The 19,253-nt window shown below is 45.0% G+C and overlaps 1 long non-coding RNA gene across 1 annotated transcript in view; it reads right to left on the bottom strand.

Annotated features, from left to right (window-relative positions):
- The window catches only part of LOC142008783 (uncharacterized), a 63,826-nt gene extending 45,535 nt beyond the window's left edge, over nucleotides 1-18,291 (bottom strand). Inside the window, exon 1 of the long non-coding RNA XR_012644226.1 lies at nucleotides 18,174-18,291. This is a non-coding gene — a long non-coding RNA (uncharacterized LOC142008783). The remainder of the gene's footprint in view (nucleotides 1-18,173) is intronic.
- Nucleotides 18,292-19,253: the final 962 nt, after the last annotated feature.

The raw sequence follows: 19,253 nt of genomic DNA, 5'->3' as shown, positions 1-19,253 counted from the left end.
GTTGGATTCCTTCTTAGCAAAACAGCTAGAAGAGCATTACTAGGATGCAAACTGGTGAGTGCAAGAATGATGTTAGTGAGATTCAAAGCAAAACCGTTCAACATCTCAGTCATTCAGGTGTATGCACCCACATTGGACAGTACAGAGGACGAGATTGGGCTATTCTATAAAGACTTGACAAAGATGGTGGAGGAGATACTGAAGAAAGATGTGTTGATCATCGGAGGAGATAGGAATGCAAAGGTTGGAACAGAGAACGAAGGTTGGGAGAGAGTCATGGGAAGGTTTGGATATGGAGAAAGAAACGAATGCGGTGAGAAACTACTGGAGTTTGCTACAGAGCATGAGATCGTGATCTGCAACACAAGATTTCAACAAAAGGAATGTAGGAAGTGGACGTAGCAATCGAATGATGGGAAGTCCAAGAACATGAGAGATATGGTTTTGATAAGAAGAAGATGGATAACATCAGTACAGCAATGCCGAACTTTCCAAGGAGTAGATATAGACTCAGACCACAGTCTAGTGATTGCAAACATCAAGATAAAACTCAAAAGAAAATTTAAGACACAGTTTGAGAAAAGAAGAGATGTAGTGATGCTATGTGAGGAAGAAAGAGGGGAGGCATACAGAGCAGCGCTCGAAGAGAAGATTAAGAATATTGCCACAGAGAAAGACCTAGATAAGAGTTGCAGGGATAGCTATCGCTATAAAAGAGGCAATTGAGCAGACTGTTCCAGAAGAAGGAAAGATCAATAAAAAGTGGATTACCCAGGAGACAAAGAAGTTGGTTCAAGAGAAAAGAGCATTGAGGATCAGAAGAGATGTTTCTGAGATGGCAGAACAGCAATATAGGATGAAATGCAATGAGGTAAGGAAATCAGCAAGAAAGGATTAGGAGAAATGGTTAGAGGAGCAATGTGAAGATATACAGAGGTATTAGAGCGAATGTAAGACCAGGGAGGTGCATAAGACACTTAGGAATATTAATAGGAAATGGCAACCAGAGCAGATGGTGATCAAAGATGAGAACGAAGAAGTGTTCATGAACAGGGAGAAGATTGTGCAGCAATGGACGAGATATTACACTGAGCTATACAAAGCACAGTTGGACCCTAGTGTTTCAGAGAGACAGATTGAAAAACTGAAAGAAATATCTCCACCGAGCATCGAGATTGAGACCGATATTTCGAAGGAGGAAGTAGAAAAAGTAGTGAAACGACTAAAGAACAAGAAGAGCCCTGGAAATGATAAGATCATGGGAGAGATGATCAAATATGGCGGAGAAAGCATGATTCAGGAAATACGCTGACTATGTAATATAGCATGGAAAGAAGGGAAGGCGCCTAAGGAATGGACAAGATCTGTGCTCGTGACAATACCCAAGAAAGGAAGTACATTGGAGTGCAAGAACTACAGAACAGTTGCCCTATCAAATCATCTAGGCAAGGTGCTGATGATGATACTGATTGACAGACCAAGATCGCAGATAGAAGAACATATAGCAGATCAGCAAGAGGGGTTCAGAAAAGATAGAAGTACCATACAGCAGATATTGGCACTAAGACTGATAGTGGAAAACGCTCGACGAAAGAACAAGAATGTATACACTTGCTTTGTCGATCTTCAAAAGGCATTTGACGGTATAGATCAGAAAGTCACTTGGGCGGTGTTGGAGTCATATGGAGTGGATAGCAGACTGATATGGTTGTTGAAGGATATCAATGACAATGCAGAGGCAGCGGTGAGAACATGCGGGAAGTTGGGAAGTTGGTTTAAAACAAGTAGAGGTATGAGACAAGGAGATCCAATATCACCAAGTATCTTCATCGCACATCTGGAGAGAGCGATGGACAAGATCAAGAAAGAGATAGAAGGGATATCTGTGCACAGGAAAAGAATGAACAACTTGAAGTTTGCGGATGATATAGTTATCATTGAGGAAGATGAGGAGAAGCTAGCAAAAACAGTGCAGGTGTTGAACAAAGAAGGGAAGCGGTACAGACTGATTATGAGCATCGATAAAACAAAAACAATGGTATTTGGAGATAAGGAAATAGGAAGGAAGATCAGTGTTGATGGTATTGAACTAGAAAATGTAGAGAAGTTCACATATCTGGGGAACAACATAACATAAGAACTAGACTGTAAGAAGGAAATAGCGACTAGAATAGCGAAAGCAAGAGCGAGTTGGAAGGTGATGGATAAGATCTGGAAAAGCAAAGCGATTAGTGTAAGAACGAAGCTGAATGTCTTGAAAATGTGTGTATTCAGCAGCATGTTGTATGGATGTGAGACATGGGTGATAATGAAAGATTCGAAAAGAAGAATATTGGTGTTTGAAAGGAGTTGTTATAGAAAGATTCTGAGAATAGGATGGATGCAGAAGGTCACCAATGAGGAATTATATAGAAAGATACAGCCAAAAGAGAACCTGCTGCAGAAGGTTATAAAATGGAAGCTACAACTATTTGGGCATATTTGCAGAATGAACAACGAATGAAAAATCAAGACCCTAATATTCAGCATAATGGACGGTTCAAATAGGAGAGGCAGACCCCACAGAGAATGGATAGATAATACAGTAGATTGGTGCAGAGCTAGTCTACAGAAACTAAGCCACTCTGCACTGGACAGGGAAAGATGGAAGGAAATAGTGAGAGAGGCATCAGACACCAATGGGCACTGAGCCCACGGTTATTGATGATGATGATGATGATGATGACATGAAATGGATAATGACAGTATTTAAGTAGACAAAACACAGACCACTCTCTTTAAAACGTGCCATTCAAGTGTTTTGCAATAGTTTGCTGTGCAGAGCTAATATTCTCAATGTATGACACGCACAAAAATTCTGAAGCCAAGAAACAGTCTTTCATTAATTACCCATCAATCTAAAAAATAAACACCCCACACAACAGCAAAACATATGTACAGACTATATGCTGCTGTCATATCAAGTATTCTCTGTCATTCATTTGAGGTGACTCATGCGACTCAGCTGTGACTTTGCTATTCACGAAGGATACAGCTACCTCTCATGTTGTGGCATAAATATTTTATCTTGTCCATTCTCGTTCATATTTCTGTTTATTGTGCCCTTTGGTGGCCAAATGCATTCTTCTTATCCAAGACAAAAATCATGTTTCTAAAATGAATGCTGAACAGTTGCCCATTCTAGTGACAAAATTGGTGGCCACTAGCAGTTTTCTAAGCAGGATTATATGAGCCTATTTGAACGAATTGCATTTATTTTATAATCCCAAGTGTCCTGGCGCAGGGTGACCACCTATCCCGTTTTTCCTGGGGCAGTTTCTTATTTAAGCTGTCCCACAGCATCCCGACTTTTTTAAGAAAATGGACAAATTGTCCCATATTTTGCAAGGCTCCTGTTCCCTGGCACCTGGTGTCTCGAGGCTGCATCCCCCACTGACAGGGAGCTCCTCCACTGGGTAGCTGCCCCATTCCCTGGCACACCACAGAGACAGCCGCCACTGCTGGCGAGCTCTGCCACAGGGCGGCCTCTTAATTCACTGGCACCCTCCTGCTGGGTGGTGGTAGAGCCCCCATTCTCCCATCCCCTGTATCAGGAGGCAGCAGAGCTCCTATCCCTGGTGCCTCACTGACGTGCAGCTGCCCCCAGTGCTGAGGAGCCCTGACATGGAACTGCAGCCCCCATCCCCAGGGGCTGGTGTCCCATATTTGCCACAGAGCAATGTGGTCACCCTATCCAGGCCACCCTCTCTTTTTCGTAACATCTTCCTCTCTCCTCCCTTCTCTCTTCAGTTTAAACCTGAGGAATATATTGTCTGCTGATCCCTGTTCTCCTCCTCAACTGGCACCACTCAGAAGTGCAGCAGGCATTCTCTAGTGAACATTTCCTTCTTGCTGTAAAGACTTGGCTAGTTCCAGAACCCTCCTCGTTGAGACGAAGGAGGAGCTGTGTGTGCCTGTAGCACCAGGAGACTCTTCCTCAATGCACAAGTGCCGCACTACGAAAGTTAGTCCAGTAATGCACCATTGTGCTGTTACTGGGCACCTGTAGCTCACACTGATGTCTGTGTTATTTGAGGGCATGCTGCACTTACAAGGGCAGGGCTCCAGTAGGATCTCTGGACGTACTGGATGTTCACCTCAGGGACCAGGGAGCAAATAAAATCCCCTCTCCCTTTTGAAGGCTCCCTGTTTACTTGATGCTCAGCTGGTGTTGAGCACCTTCTTTGAGTGCTGCTGTGATATCAGAGTTCTAAGAAGTGCCAGGAACAGCAAAGGAGCTTTGCAGAAGGGACAGCTAAGAGTTTATTGTAAGGTCCCCATGCCTTCAAACCATGGCCAGCGAGTGGCTATTTGTGGGGGTAGCAAAAAAAGGCAAGAATTAGAAATAGGTCAGAAGAGTAGAAGTAGAGGAATAGAGAAGAGGGTGGCACTTTGAATGTGACTGCCTCAAGCAGGATCTGGTATTCCATCTGTTTCTTCTACTCTCCTTCCCACACTGTCTGTGAAAGGTAAAGTAATTAATGGCTGGTTATAGTGAAAGTGACCGCCCTTCACATTGAGAAAGTGACCTTGATGGGACACTATGCTCCTGACCTTTTGCTTCCACCTTTCCTCTTTTTTATTATAGTGCCATAGGTTATGTGTTGTGTCAGATCGCTTTATAAGTTCATAGAGCAATGGTTTCCCACTGTCACCCTCAACTCCAGGCTTTCCACTGTGCAGTGTTGCTTGCTGCATGTAGCAGTGAATTAGGACTCAGACCTCAGTCAAATTTTTTCCATCCAAACCATATGATAAAACTAAAAACAGGAGCTATTTTTAACACATGTACTTGGGAACCTTTTGGCTGTGGTTACACTACAGTGATCTGTCAACAGAAGTCACTATCAGAAAAGATTTCCTGACAAAACGTCTGTCAACAGAGTGCAGCCACAAAAGCCAACCAGAAGAGTGGTCCGCTCTGTCAACAGAGCGGCCGGACTGCCTGGCTGCTCTCTCGACAAAACAGGCACCCAGAAGCATAGCAGACGGGGCTGCCCATTTTTCTGGATATTCTGTCTGACAAGAGAAGCTGCCCCACAGAGCATCTGCACAGCTTTTTTGTTGACAATCTATAGACAGCGGTGTTGTTCCTCATGGCTGAGAGGCAGAAGATTGTTGGCAGAAGTGCCGGCTTTTGTCGACATACTGTCAACAAAACACATCGTGTGGACATTCCACCCAGTTTTCTTGACAAAACCGGGGTTTTGTCAGCAAAACTCGCTAGTGTAGCTGTAGCCTTAAAGTTCAAGTTACTGATTTTTCTTCGAGACGGAAAATTAGAGAAACAACTACAACCTTTATAATACTGAATGCAATAGAATGAAGAGAATTTAGGTTTGGTTTAAGTTGCCCCCACCCCAACACACACTTTTCTTTTTCACTTTTTCCTTTCATTACTTTTGAGCTTTGTAATGTCCTTAACTGTGGAAGTGGCAAAAAGACACCTGAGAGTAATCCTAGCACCCTGTAACTTTCCAAAGGTGAAGAAATGTTGAAAAGTTAGCACAGCAAAGGGAAAAAAAGGATGATCGCTGTAGCATGATGTTGGCAAAAATAAGTGGGGGCCAGGAGCAGAAAGGGCAAAGGACAACATTTTTACTGAAAGAGTTTATGGAAAAAAATCTGGAAAAAACTGAAATTTGTTGAACCTGTCAAATGGCAACGATTTAATTTGTTTTTCTCTCATCAAAGTTTTTAGACTAGTTCCACCACTTTGTGACTTTGGGCAAATCCTATCAGCTCTACCCTGCAGCTTTCACACTTGTAAAGCAGTGCTAAGGATACTTCACCTGAGGATCTTACGGAACTGAAGCATGCTATGGAAAGGAGTGCACATTTCTACAGGCACATGACATATGAATTTCTGCCTTTTTGCTGTCCTTACTATTTAGCAGAAATCTTCTTTGAAAAGATCAATCTTCTGCTTTACCAGAAGCAGAAATCACCTTCAGTTCTTTAGGTAAAAATGAAGGTACAATAAATATTACGAGATATTGATTTCTGAGTCATCAGCAGAATTCACTGAGGTGATGAATACATCATAATGATCAAGTGGAGCCCTGCAGGATTTTGATGGCCAGCAAACTTCACAGCCTGATTATGCCTCTTTTTTTTTAAAGAATTGCAGCTTATTTTTCTTTATTTCAGAAACGTATCAGTCAGCCCTTTTCTCAGCTGTTGGGACAGCTCAGATATCTTTGGATGCAACAACACAACAATCCTTTGGAGACATTTTTCTTGACCTTGTCATTGTTGCAATCTTCTTCACGCCCACAGGAGTTATTTTTACTACCTCATCTCTACTGCACCCACACACAGTTGGTTTCTAGCTCCCAGGACCCTTTCTGTAGATAATATTGATACATGTGTTTACACACAAACTCAGTCTGGGTAACTTCTAGTGTCATTACAGCTGCCAGTGTAAGGAACAGTCAGTAAGGGACTGAATGATGAATGTAAATGTAAATTACATTAAATGTAAAGATGGCATGAGAAGATCATCGAATGAGAGGAAAGGAAGACAGTAGATAAATGATGCATGTTTTGAGGCCTTAGCTTAGGAGAAGCCTGATCACAAGGAAGGAATGAAGGCAGTGTGTGACCTTCAACAACTGAAGTAATTACAAGATTCCCTGGGGTGCGGGGGGGAACCAAGATGTCTGGTGGCACTTTACATGCCAACAAATGTATTATGGGATAATTTTTAATGAGCTACAATTCACTTCACAAAACATTATGCCCTAATACATTTGTTAGCTTTTACTGCACCACTGGACTTCTTGTTTTCGCTAAAAGAGACTAATACAGCTACCTCTCTGAAAGATTCCCTGACTTATTTTTTTTAAATGAGACAGACTTTCATATATCTATTTCCAACTTATAAACAGAGATTGAATTTACTTTTTTGGAAAAAACTGCCCAAGATCCTAGCATTCGTACGATACATTCATTCTGAGGCACAGTAAGAAGCTCAAATGGACTGAGGTATTTTTGGTGTGTAGAGGGGATGAATGCCTGTTACAGCCTATGACATTTTTCAGAATGGAAACATCTCTTGTAAAATCCCCATTGCAATAACAAGTGCCAGATCCTGACTTTCTATCCCAGCTGACTGGGATGTAAAACCTTAGAAGCTAAATAATAAAGGCCTACTAAATATGAGAAAATACACACCTCTAGTGAAATAAATATCAGAGGTGCCAATGATTATGAACGGTTTACCAACCTAGACAAGACAACGTGTAAAATTCTAGCTGCAGCCATACAATCAGTTCCTTTAAAGGCAAATTAGTATTTTCGCATTCCAAAATGCTGGTTTCCATACATAAAAATGGCCACATCAGGTCAGAGATCGTGATTCATCCAGCCCAGCATCTTGTCTTCCAGCAATGGCAAGTGCCAGATACTTCCACGGGAATGAGCAGAACAGGGTAGTCAAGTGATCTATCCCCCTGCCATCCAATCCCAGATTCTGGCAGGCACACAAAGCCATTTGAAGTTGATTCTCATTCAGCCACAAGCCCATGGATTTTTACCCTAATACAGTTTCAGGGAGTAGCTGGGTTAGTCTGGAAGGCCATATCTACACAGCAGAGCTATGTCAGGATACCTTGGTATCACAAAATAGCTACTCCATGTCTTTGTTATACAGAACTGGAAGGGACCTGGAGAGGTCATCAAGTCCCCTGCCCTCACAGCAGGACCTGTCACCATCCCTGACAGATTTTTTTTTTAATCGAACCTGCCCCAGACCCTTGAAAGGCCCCCTGAAGGACTGAACTCACAACCCTGGTTTACAAGGCCAAAGCAAGCCTGCCTGTTATTTTGAAATATTTTTCAAAATAATGGGTGTGCTACTTCAGTACTCTTGTACTCCTCCTTGCGGGAGGAGTAAGGGATGCTTCCAAATAGCACTTTAGTTCAAAGCATTCGGCACTGTTTAGACAGCACCAAATGCCAAAATAGCCTATTTTAAAATAAACTCCGAATAAGATACACAATGTGCAGCATAGGGTGCCTTGTAGACGTAACCGAGCTTCAAAAGCAACGAACAGTTCTGTGGCACTTTAGACCAAATTTATTAGGTCATGAGCTTTCATGGGTAAACCCCACTTCCTAGTTTTGAGAGCTCATTCTTGATTTTTATCTGTTTGTTGTATACACTGATTAGATGCAAACTTGCACAGTTTTGATCTATAGCAAAACAATGCAATTTAAATAACTCAATAAATTTTTAGCTTTGCTTTCAAGCAGTATATCACAGCCTACAATTTTTTTCGTTACAGTCCAAACAAATTTCTATTCAGATAGGGCGCCTCAACACTAGCAAGTTTTTTCGGAAAAGTCAGGCCCTTTTTCGAAAGAACATGCAGCGCGTCCATGCATAAAATGAGCTCTTTCAATCCGAAATCAAAAGAGCACAACTCTTCTTCCGGAAAAAGCAGTCAATTAGCACTTCAAATACTAACAAAATAATTTATTCGGTGAGCTTTCATGAGACAGACCCACTTCTACAGACCATAGCCAGACCAGAACAGACTCAATATTTAAGGTACAGAGAACCAAAAACAGTAATCAAGGTGGACAAATCAGAAAAAAATTGATCAAGGTGAGCAAATCAGAGAGTAGAGGGTAGAAGCTGGGGGGGAGGTCAAGAATTAGATTAAGCCAAGTATGCAAACGAGCCCCTATAGTGACTCAGAAAATTCCCATCCCAGTTCAAACCACATGTTAATGTGTAGAATTTGAATATAAAAGACAGTTCAGCAGTCTCTCTTTCAAGAGTGGTGTGAAAATTTTTCTGCAGTAACACACAAACTTTTAAGTCATTAACAGAATGGCCCACTCCATTAAAATGCTGGCTAACAGGTTTGTGGATCTGGAGTGTTTTGATGTCTGTTTTGTGCCCATTAATTCTTTGTCTAAGGGAGTCTGAAGTCTGTCCAATATACAAAGCATCTGGGCATTGTTGGCACATGATGGCATATATGATGTTAGTTGAGGAACATGAGAATGTGCCTGCGATTCTGTGAATAACCTGGTTAGGTCCAGTGATGGTATCTCCAGAAAAGATATGTGGACAAAGCTGGCAGCGGGCTTTGTTGCAAGGAAAAGTTCCAGGACTGGTGTTCCTGTGGTATAGACTGTGGCTGTTGGTGAGAATCCTCATAAGGTTGGGAGGTTGTCTGTAGGAGAGAACAGGCCTGTCACCTAGGGCCTTCTGGAGTGTGGCATCCTGATTAAGGATAGGTTGTGGGTCATTAATAATGTGTTGCCATGGTTTGAGTTGGTAATGACCAGTGGTTTGAGTTGTAATGACCAGTGGTGTTCTGTTCTTGGCTTTTTTGGGCCTATCTTGGAGTAGCTGGTCTCTGGGTATTCATCTGGCCCTGTCAATTTGTTTTTTTTTTATTTCTCCTGGTGGGTAATTCAGGTTTATGAATATTTGGTAAAGATCTTGTAGTTTTTGGTCTCTGTCAGTTGGATCAGAGCAAATGCGATTGTAACTAAGGGCTAGACTGTAAACAATGGATCTAGCTATGTGTGCAGGATGGAAGCTAGAAGGGTGTAGGTAAGTATAGTGTTCAGTGGGTTTCTGGTACAGTGTGGTACCAATCAGGCCATCCTTGATATGTACTGTAGTGTCTAGGAAGTGTATCTCTCGCACGGAGTAATCGAGGCATAAGTTGATGGTGGGGTTCAGATTGTTACAGTCTCTGTGGAATTCTTCTAGAGTCTCTATACCATGGGTCCAAATCATAAAGATGTCATCAATCAAGCTTCTTCCGGAAGCTGTCTTTCTCTCCCGGATCAGGAAGAGAGCCTCCTTTCGAAACCTTCTTTAGGAAAATGAAAAGCATGTGTAGATGCTCTGTGTGACCTTTTTTTCAAAAGAGCAGTCCTCAAGGCAGTGGATTTTTCAATCCCTGGCCCATTCTTTCAAAAGAGCAAGGACTGTATGGACGCTGTCTTTTGAAAGAAGATTGTTCAGAAGATCTCTTTAAGAACTTCTTTCAAAAGTTCACTGTAGTATAAATGCAGCCCTAGTGTAGGAAGGGAAAAACGCTTGTCTGAAAAGTCAAAGGAGTTTTAAATAACAGTAAATAAGAGACACATCATTGTCCCATTTAGACTTAAAGAAGTCCCGCCAAGTATGAAATGTGTGGAAACTAGGAGCAAAAGTTTATGATTTAATCCGAACGTTGAAATAAGGGAGAAAAGTCAAACCCTACAATCTCAGAAATTTAAAAAAAAAAAGTGTGCATATTTCATATGGTCTGGAAACCTTAATGATTAGAAATGGCACATCAGCGGGTCAATGTTGCCAGAAGAATTCCGAAACCTTTAACTGATTATTCCATAATTCTCATCCCTCATATGTTACTTTGGGGACTTGCTTAAAAAACACAACACACCCTTTAAAATACTAGATATAAATACATTCACTGGTTAAAACACAATCCTTATTGTGAATCTCATTTGCTCCTCTCACATTGTTGTAGAGGACTTGTGATGTTTCCAGGTCGAGTTTGAAAAGTACAAACACAATACCTAAGTGTTGGGTGGTGAATAAAGAAGAAGAACAGGGACTTGTGCCTTTTTAAATCCAGCCATTTGTTTTCACAAATAGAACAGACTGAAATGGTAAGAGAGAGGTGAGTCTCCAACAGATTTCTTACATCAGGAATAAGCAATGAAACTAAGCAGGACATTCAGGCTACGTCTACACTAGTTACGGAAGACTGAATGCTTAGGTTTGATCTTCTGGGATGCCGTTTCACACATGTGTGCAATGGCGTGTGCCAGGATCAATGTCGAACCTGGAACTCCTTGTGAGCCGCAAGGATTAAGGAACGTCTTTGGGAGAAGCGCGCCTGTTGAAATTCTGCAGTGAGGACAGGGAAGAGTGTCAATGGCTGCAAAATCAATTTTAGGTACGCAATTGGTGAACCTAAAATTGTGTAGCAGGCGTTGACATTCCCAGTAAGTGCAGACTAGCCTCAGACTTCACTGGTCAAGTAGGTATAGGAAAAGTCTCTTACGGCTGTGTGCAGCCGGGTGTATGCTAGGGCAGCTCAGGAAATAGAAACTGAAGGCTAAAACAGTGTCTTATTTTAGAACCTTTGATTTAGAAGACGAGGACTGGAAGACAACTAATGAGCCATTGATCTTTCAGAAATGACCATGAATAGAGCTCTGAATCAGATCTTAAGCAAAAGGGTTACACCACAATCAAGTGAAAATGTAAGACAACAGCTCTTCCTACACTATCAATAGGCCTAGAATGACTTTAGTAAATTACTTCAAAATGATAGTTTTCATCTTCAAACTTAGTAGGTCAGTTGGGTTTTTAAATGAAGAAATGGTTTGAGGATAATTTTATAAGTGTGATTAAACGTTTTTGGGGTGAACAAAGACTAATATAATGATGATGTAAGGCTTTTCAGCATGGTCACTAGTTCAATTCAGATATAAGTCAGAAACAACCTAAAGTTTACATGCTGAATGGAGCTTTGTGGCCTGTGTGAAGTAAATTGTTTTGGAGGGCTGGGACAGGGCAGTGGGAGAAGGACAGGGCAGGGGACAGTGGGGAGGAGGACAGGATGGGGCAGAGAGTCCTGCATGCAGCATCTCCTTGGTGGCAGCGATAGTTGAGGCTCTCCTTTTAAGCAGGACTACCCTCCCACCGCCGGCAGCTCACCTGCAGTGAGTACCTCTGCCCAGCAGTTCCCCTTCCCACACACCCCCCAAATATCCCTCCCAGTGCACGCGCACTCTCTCCAGCACTCCTCAAAACATGGGGGAATGGTGAACCCCCGCTTTGAGGAGATAAGCCCGCTAGCCCTGCCCCTTCCATACAAGGCCTGTTGCCTACATGCCAGATCTCTGAAGCCCCACCCCACCTTGTGAAAGCTGTGAAGGAGCCCTCAGACTGGAAGCTCTCCAGCTCACCTCCCCCAGCCTCATCAGATTGAGCTGCCCCTCGTGGCCACCCTGAGCTGCCACCCCCCAACCCAGGACCACACTTTGCCTTGATTCCCCTGGCACTGGCGCACTGAGCCAGCTGCAGCACCTGGCTGAGCCATCAGCCTTTTATAAGCACCCAGCCAGCATGGGACCACCAGAATTGGGCTGGCTCCAGCGCTGGGCTGAGCCACTGCCCCCAGCCCAAGCACTGGACTGGTGTCAGCATTGGCAGTCCTCCCAAGTGCTAGCTCCTCCTGCCTGACGTTCCTGCTCCCCAGCTCAGCCAGCAGCATCCAGCCCAGCCTCCTTCCTCCATCCTCCCTTGGCGTCCCTTCTCACTGCCCTGTTCAGCAGCGAGTAGCTGGGAGATTGGGAGGATGGAGTGGAGGAGCTGGCGGCGTCTCAGGGAAGTGGGGTGGGGGCACCACAGCCCCATTGCCCGGCGGCGGGCCAGCTGCAGCACCAGGGAAGGCATTATACCTGCGGCCCGTGCAAAAATCCCTTCCATCTCCTTCTCCCTGGGTAGTGCTGTCTGTTTGGGCACTTGAGATAGGACAGTCTTAGGGGCCACTCCATTTTGACAGCCTTGGTTTGCTGAGCTAGCAGGAGGGAGTCCCAGGGCTGGGGCAGAGTCACCAAGGACAGCAAGTGGCATTTCTGCTCTGAGCACAGGGGCTGTGAGGAGAGTGATTTGGATGCAGTGGCGGGACCCTGGGCGGCAATGAGGGCGTAATAGGGCTGCTGAGAAGCAGAGGCCCCATGGGAACAAGTGCTGACAGCAGCCTCTCATGGCAGCCAGGCTCCTTGGGCAGAGCCTGGCTCCAGGGAGTGTAGGCAAGAGTGTGTCGGAGTACAGCTTGGAGCTGTGTGTCCATCCTGCCTGCGGGGTACCTGGCCATGCAGAGGCAGCCAGCTCAGGGAGCAAAGCAGAGAGGGCTGGTGGGTGGCCAACCAGCACCCGAGCTCCCACAGCAGAGAGAGCCAGGAGCCCAGGTGGGCCAGACAGTTTCCATCATTTTCCGATTTGCCGGTAGGAGGTGGCAGTGTTCACACTGTGGGGCACTGTTTGAAAGCCTCAATGCCAAATTGGAAGCAGAAATCTGGGGCACCCCCACGTTGCCTTTAAGGGGTGAAAATATGTTTACTCACCCCAGGTGCTAAAATACTAAGGCCAGGTCTACACTAGACAATAAAGTCGATTTTAGAGACGCAGTTCTAGCTATGGCTATTGGGCAGATAGAATCAATTTATCTACAATCGACTTACCTGGCCATCCTCATAGAGGGAGGGTGACGGGAGAAACTCTCCCATTGGTCTCCCTTAGTCCTCGACCCAACCGGTGACCCCTAATATTTCAATTTCATGCACCCCAACTAGGTGTGCAAAAACTGAACCCCAGAAGATTGATCCTGACCGGATCGATCTTCTGTGTAGGGAAGACACACCCTTAGTTATAGCTCTGATTCCCTGATCTGCTCCTTAGGACAGCAAACCCTATGGCACACCTTTCACAAGGTTAGATGGGAAGGAAGGAAAAACATCTAGCACTGGTCTAGAAATGGTTGTTACCCAGCCAGCCTCCAAGTGCATCTGAAAGATGCTAGTCTCAGGGGCAGACTTTGGTTCGTAGAGCTCAAGACGTGCTAAGTTAACCACAACTTAAAATGAAAGTTGAATTTTGCCAGTCAGAGAGCACAGGACAGCAGCAAGCTTGTACGTACAAAAATACCGACCATACTCTGGTCACCGAGCACCCCAGATTTGGAGATGCTGTGCTTGTGTATCCAAATACGATTTAAAAGCATAAATAAAAAATTACAACTTGATCCCCTCCTAGGCTGAATTTCTATTAGGGAGAAATATGGGGAAAGAAGTTATTGCCTAGTTTAAAAAAGAAAGACCCTAATGCTGCAACACACTTCAAGCAAGCTTTTAAATTGTAGTTCCCCAAGGAAGAAAGAAAATTAACCTGAAAAGCTGAAGGCAATAAAAATAAATAAGGAAAGCCCTAAACTCATTGCCCCCTCCTCCATTCCTCCCCCAGGGCCTGTGGCTGGCTTGTTTAATGGCAGCTTTCTTAGCTCTGACTGCTCTGGGGGCTTTTGTTTTTTCAATAAACATGAAAAACCAAATCCCAAATTCTCCGGAGGAACCAATATGTTCTCAGCCCAGCTCACAAAAATATAGGGGAGGTAAGCGCACAAAAGAGAGAGAGACAGCCTTTGGGAAGCGGAGGAGATTTGACCTGACAAGCAGCTTGCCCCATCAAGAGGCTGGCACATTTATGAGGCGTGGTGTAGGACTCAGCGGCAATGTCATGCCTGACTGTACTGAAATGGGGGAGCTAGTGGGAGAGAGGGAGGTACAGGAAGCCAGCCTACCGGAGACAGTACTAGAGTAAGTGCAGCTGCATCAACATGCCTGGTTCTGCCTGACACTTTCCCCCCTCTGGCCATTTTTGAATGTAAAGCATCAGTTAGCATGTGATAATGAACCCTAGCATAGGCTAATTTGGTGAAGGCTAATTTGACAGCATGGAGCTGTGGCCAGGCAGGCTGAGTGACACAGTTTTTGGGAGCTGGCCTCTGTAAGAGGACTGCTGTGCGCTGAGCAACACCTCTTAATTAGGGATGTGTCTGCAGGCTTCCCACTTCTGCTTCTCCTCCCTTCAGGGCCCCCCTTAGAGCTCATTCTGCTTGGAGCTAGTTTAATACCAGAACCAGCATGCCAGAGTCCAGAGTGCCAAACAAAAGTCAATTCCCACCCCACACAGAGAAAGTCCGCACTTCACTCTGGTGTTTTCTCTCCCACTCAGATACTTCTTCCATCCCAGATGGATTTCCAGGCTCTCACTTGCTGGGGCTCAGACATCTGGTCCCAAACACAGTCACTGTTTCTTACTTCCAAGGAGTTACCTATTCCATGGGCTCTAGCATCCATTGTCCCTCATGTCAAAGTCCTACAGAGACCTTTATTTGTCTCCCTGCATCCCCTATACAGCTGCAGCTCTCTGGACTTCCCTCTTCTCTGAAGTCACTGAGGGCTGGTCAACACTGGGGGTTTTCTGCACTTCACAGGGAACTGCCCAGTTCCCCTCAGGTGGGACTTATCAGGGATGGCTTAGTCCCAGACACTCCAGCCCATTAGGCAAGTCACCCTATTGCAGCATTTCCTAGGCCTCCCAAGGCACAGTGCTCCGCAGGAGAAATGTCTTCCAGACACAGTAGCACGTGACAATATTAGGGTTGCCAGATTTTTGGAAAACATATGTGGGACAGGCAGCCTCAGCCACAGGCGTCCCAGCGGGAGGGGTATTGGCAGTCCCAGCCACAGGATGCCTGGCCTGGGGGGAGACAGAGGGAACCCTGCAGCCCCATGGCTAAAAGCCAACTGAAGCGCTGAGCCCCACCAGTGGTCCTAGCCACAGCAACCCCAGTGGGGCGGGGAAGTTCCCTGACAAATCCTGTATCCCCCATTGACCTGAAAATATCTGGCGTGACAGTTTTACGTAAATGTAGGACACAGGACGTGTCAGGGAAATTCGGGTCTGTCCTGCACACTGCAGGATGTCTGGCAACGCTAGACAACATCCTGGACAAAGCTGATGAAATTAAGATGAACTTTACTGAACTAAATTGAAACCTTGTTGAATTAGGGTTAATATCTTTGCAGCTCCGTAGCATTAAAAATGCAGTTGTATGTATTCCTGTGGGATTATACGCAGAGCTGTCCTATGTAGGAACAGTTTGAGGCAGTTGCCCCAGGCCCTGTGATTCCGGGGGGCCCTGCAGGGCCTAGGGAGGCCTGGGAGATTACCTGGACGGGGCAGCAGTAGCAGGCTGAGTACACCCCAACACTCACCATGGGAGCCATAGGCAGCAGAGTGACCCAGCAGCCTGCTGTGCTTTGTCGTCTCCCATCTGGGTTACTCCACTTTGTGGCAGGGACAGGAAGTGGAGTGCCCCAGTCTGAGCCTGCTCCGCTTCCCTGAGCAACACCACTGGGAACCAGGCTCAAGGAGCATAGGCTGGGGCAGGGTCACTTCACTTCCCACTGCCACGGTGAGTGCTGGGAGGGGCGGGGGGCTGCCCCCTGCTACTGGCTACAGGCCTCCCCTGTAATTCCCTGGATCTGGTCTCTGGGGGTGTCCTGGGCTCCACACGCCACCAAGAAAGACGCTGATTGAATGTACCTTCTCTAATAGTGGGAGTGGCAGGTTGCTAATTTACTTCCCCTTTGCAGTACCACCTTCCCTCCCAGCAGTGCACGCAAACTGGAGCATGAAACGTCTACGTACCTGTAGATATAGTACTATACCCACACTCCACCCCAGAGAGAGGTTGCAATGAGACTAAACATTATATTCCATTCATCGATGATGGTACAGAGAGACTAAAAAATATCCTCTATTTAAACAAAACAAAGCAGCAGAAATGTAGCACTTCAAAGACTAACAAAATGAGTTATTCGGTGATGAGCTTTTACGGGACAGACCCACTTTGTGTTTTGTTGGAGTACAGACTAACACGGCTACCTCTCTGACTCTATTTAAAGCTATTTTTGTTACATCTTCTAGTCTAGTATAACTTCACTGCTTTTTACTTAATACACCTACAACAAATACAGCACAATATATGGAAATGCCCCATAAACAGATCGGTTTAGGGCCAATACAAAGGAAGACATCATTGTGTTCATCCCTCTAGCTCAGCTGTGAGGAAAAGACATGATTGTGGGCACTTACCGACACATGGGCCAGGGCCGTTCTTCAGTGAGCCACAGAGCACTGTAAGACAACATGAGAGCGCTTTGCATGCACCAAAAGAAAACTGCGTTGACTAAAGAGAGAAAAACGCACCCAAGAAGTGAAAGCACAGTGCTGTATTAGTGAAGCCAGTTTGGAAGTACGGCACCATCCGTTACTGTTGGAGCTAATTTGAAGGGCAAGAAATTAAAGTGCAAGTTTTACCCTCCAGAGAAAAGGCCTATTTGTCTTGCATTCATTTTTATCCCTAAAGTAGAGCTGCCTATCAGTGAGTAAGACACTTCTGTGGTTTCCTCACAGAGTCTCTTAGGCAGGGCTGCTGACAGAATTGCCGGGCCCCCTTCGGAGAGGGTGGGGAGCTGGCTCTGGGCCCCTGGAAGCGGTGGGATCTGGGGCAGAAGCAGCTGGGCTGCAGCTAGCCTCCCCCAGCCAGTCCTGAAGTGCTGCCTCTTGGGTGGTGGCTGGAAGTTCGAGGTCCTTTTAAAATGCTGGGCCCCAGGGAAGCTGCCCCTTCTCCACCCTCATTCCTCCCACAGTGACCCTGCTCATGGTTTTACTCAAACATCCTCCTGTATTTACAGGCCGAGAGAGTCACGAAGGGACAAACAAGTCCACACGCACTGTTAGGAACATTCTCTGCCTGAAGCAGCTCAGAGCACATACAAGAAATAGAAACAATATTGCAGACTCTGAATCAAATCGTGCCCTGTACAGTAACAGAGAGATAGCCGTGCTAGTCTATACACTATGAAAAAAAAGCAGTCCAGTAGCACTTTAAAGACTAACAAAATGATTTATTAGGTGACGAGCTTTCGTGGGACGGACCCACTTCTTCAGACCACAGCCACACCAGCGCAGACTCAATATTTAAGGCACAGAGAACCAAAAACAGTAATCAAGGTTGACAGATCAGAAAAATGTTATCAAGGTGAGCGAATCAGAGAGCAGAGGGCTTCACCTTGATAACATTTTTCTGATTTGTCAACCTTGATTATTATTTTTGGTTCTCTGTGCCTTAAATATTGAGTCTGTTCTGGTCTGGCTATGGTCTGAAGAAGTGGGTCCGTCCTACGAAAGCTCATCACCTAATAAATCATTTTGTTAGTCTTTAAAGTGCTACTGGACTGCTTTTTTGCCCTGTATAGCACACTATAAGCAAGATTATGCAGGAAGCTGCTGCCGCAGCCACCTGTGCGAGCACCATGCAGCAGCTATTCATGAAGCTCTTCAAAGCTCTCAAGGGCTGGCTGCAGGTCTGGGGAAAGCCCTTGCAAAGAAGAATGGGCAAAAATATTAAAGCTAAACAGATGTGGAAAAAGTTTGGAAACTCTTAGTTCAGGTTGATCGTGACTGTTAATTTTTACTGAATAGCATTTATAAAACTAATGCCAGCACATACATTTTCGTGTATGTCTGTGTCCTCCTCAGAGTCTTCATTGCTCAGAAGGCTGCTTACGCTCTGCAGTCCCACACAGCACAATGCATGTGGTGCTCATAAGACTTGCCATAACAGTCTGAAGCTGGATGGGTTCCATGTTAACCATGCAATGGCGTCTGCAAGGATATGAAAAAAGGATGTGAAAACACTTTTTCCATTGCTTTCCAAAGGGAGGGGGAGGAGAGAAGTGCAGTATGGGAAGCTGATGACACACCTCCAGAAGCCCTTGTAGCACTTTCCTTCCTTGTCAGAACCTGGGAGCTTAGTCCCAGCACCGACAGCAGGAACAGCATATAGGTACCCAGAGTGTATTCCTGACAAAGTCAAGGTTACCCACCCTAATGGGGACACACTCCATCAACTTTGTGTGGCCATGTAGACGTGCACCCTTAACTTTACAAAAGGGGGTGCTACAAGATTGACTTTAATAAATTCCATTTAATTTCCTAGTGTAAACGTACCCTAAGGTGCTACATGACTCCTCCCTCATTGACTTATCTGCTTTTAAGTCATATAGTTCATAATTATAAAGGACTATGCCTGATCCAGTTAATGCCCTCCTTTGCTCATGCACAAGAACATGTTACTGGAGAGCTGGTGCAGTCAGTGGTGTTGAGTCTGTTTTTCTTCTCACACCAATGGGAGCTGGAAGTGACTCAGCCAAAACCAATCGACTTGTAGGGTAAGTGATGCAGGTTGAAGAGAATCAGGGCCATACTCTTGATTTCACAAAAGACTGGGCAGAGCCAAAGAGACTTTGATGCCAATGAAGTGTAAAGTAGGCGATATCTTGAACAAACTTCAAGGGCTGGGAGATTTGAGTGGGTGACCTGGAAACATGGTATGTTCCTTTGATGTTGGGCAGTAGGCAGAGCTTACCAAAATTAAATATATGGCAAACAGAGGGGAGTAGCTTGAAGTTTAAAAGTAATATATGTAGAAGGAGGGAAGCTATAGATGAAGCTAACATTTTCTCTTAGTATCAAAACAAAAAGGCAGTCCAGTAGCACTTTAAAGACTAACAAAATAATTTATTAGGTG

The sequence above is a fragment of the Carettochelys insculpta genome, chromosome 2 (genome assembly GCF_033958435.1).
Source record: "Carettochelys insculpta isolate YL-2023 chromosome 2, ASM3395843v1, whole genome shotgun sequence".
In the NCBI taxonomy this organism is placed as follows: domain Eukaryota; kingdom Metazoa; phylum Chordata; order Testudines; family Carettochelyidae; genus Carettochelys; species Carettochelys insculpta.
This window is presented reverse-complemented; position numbering and strand designations above follow the sequence as displayed.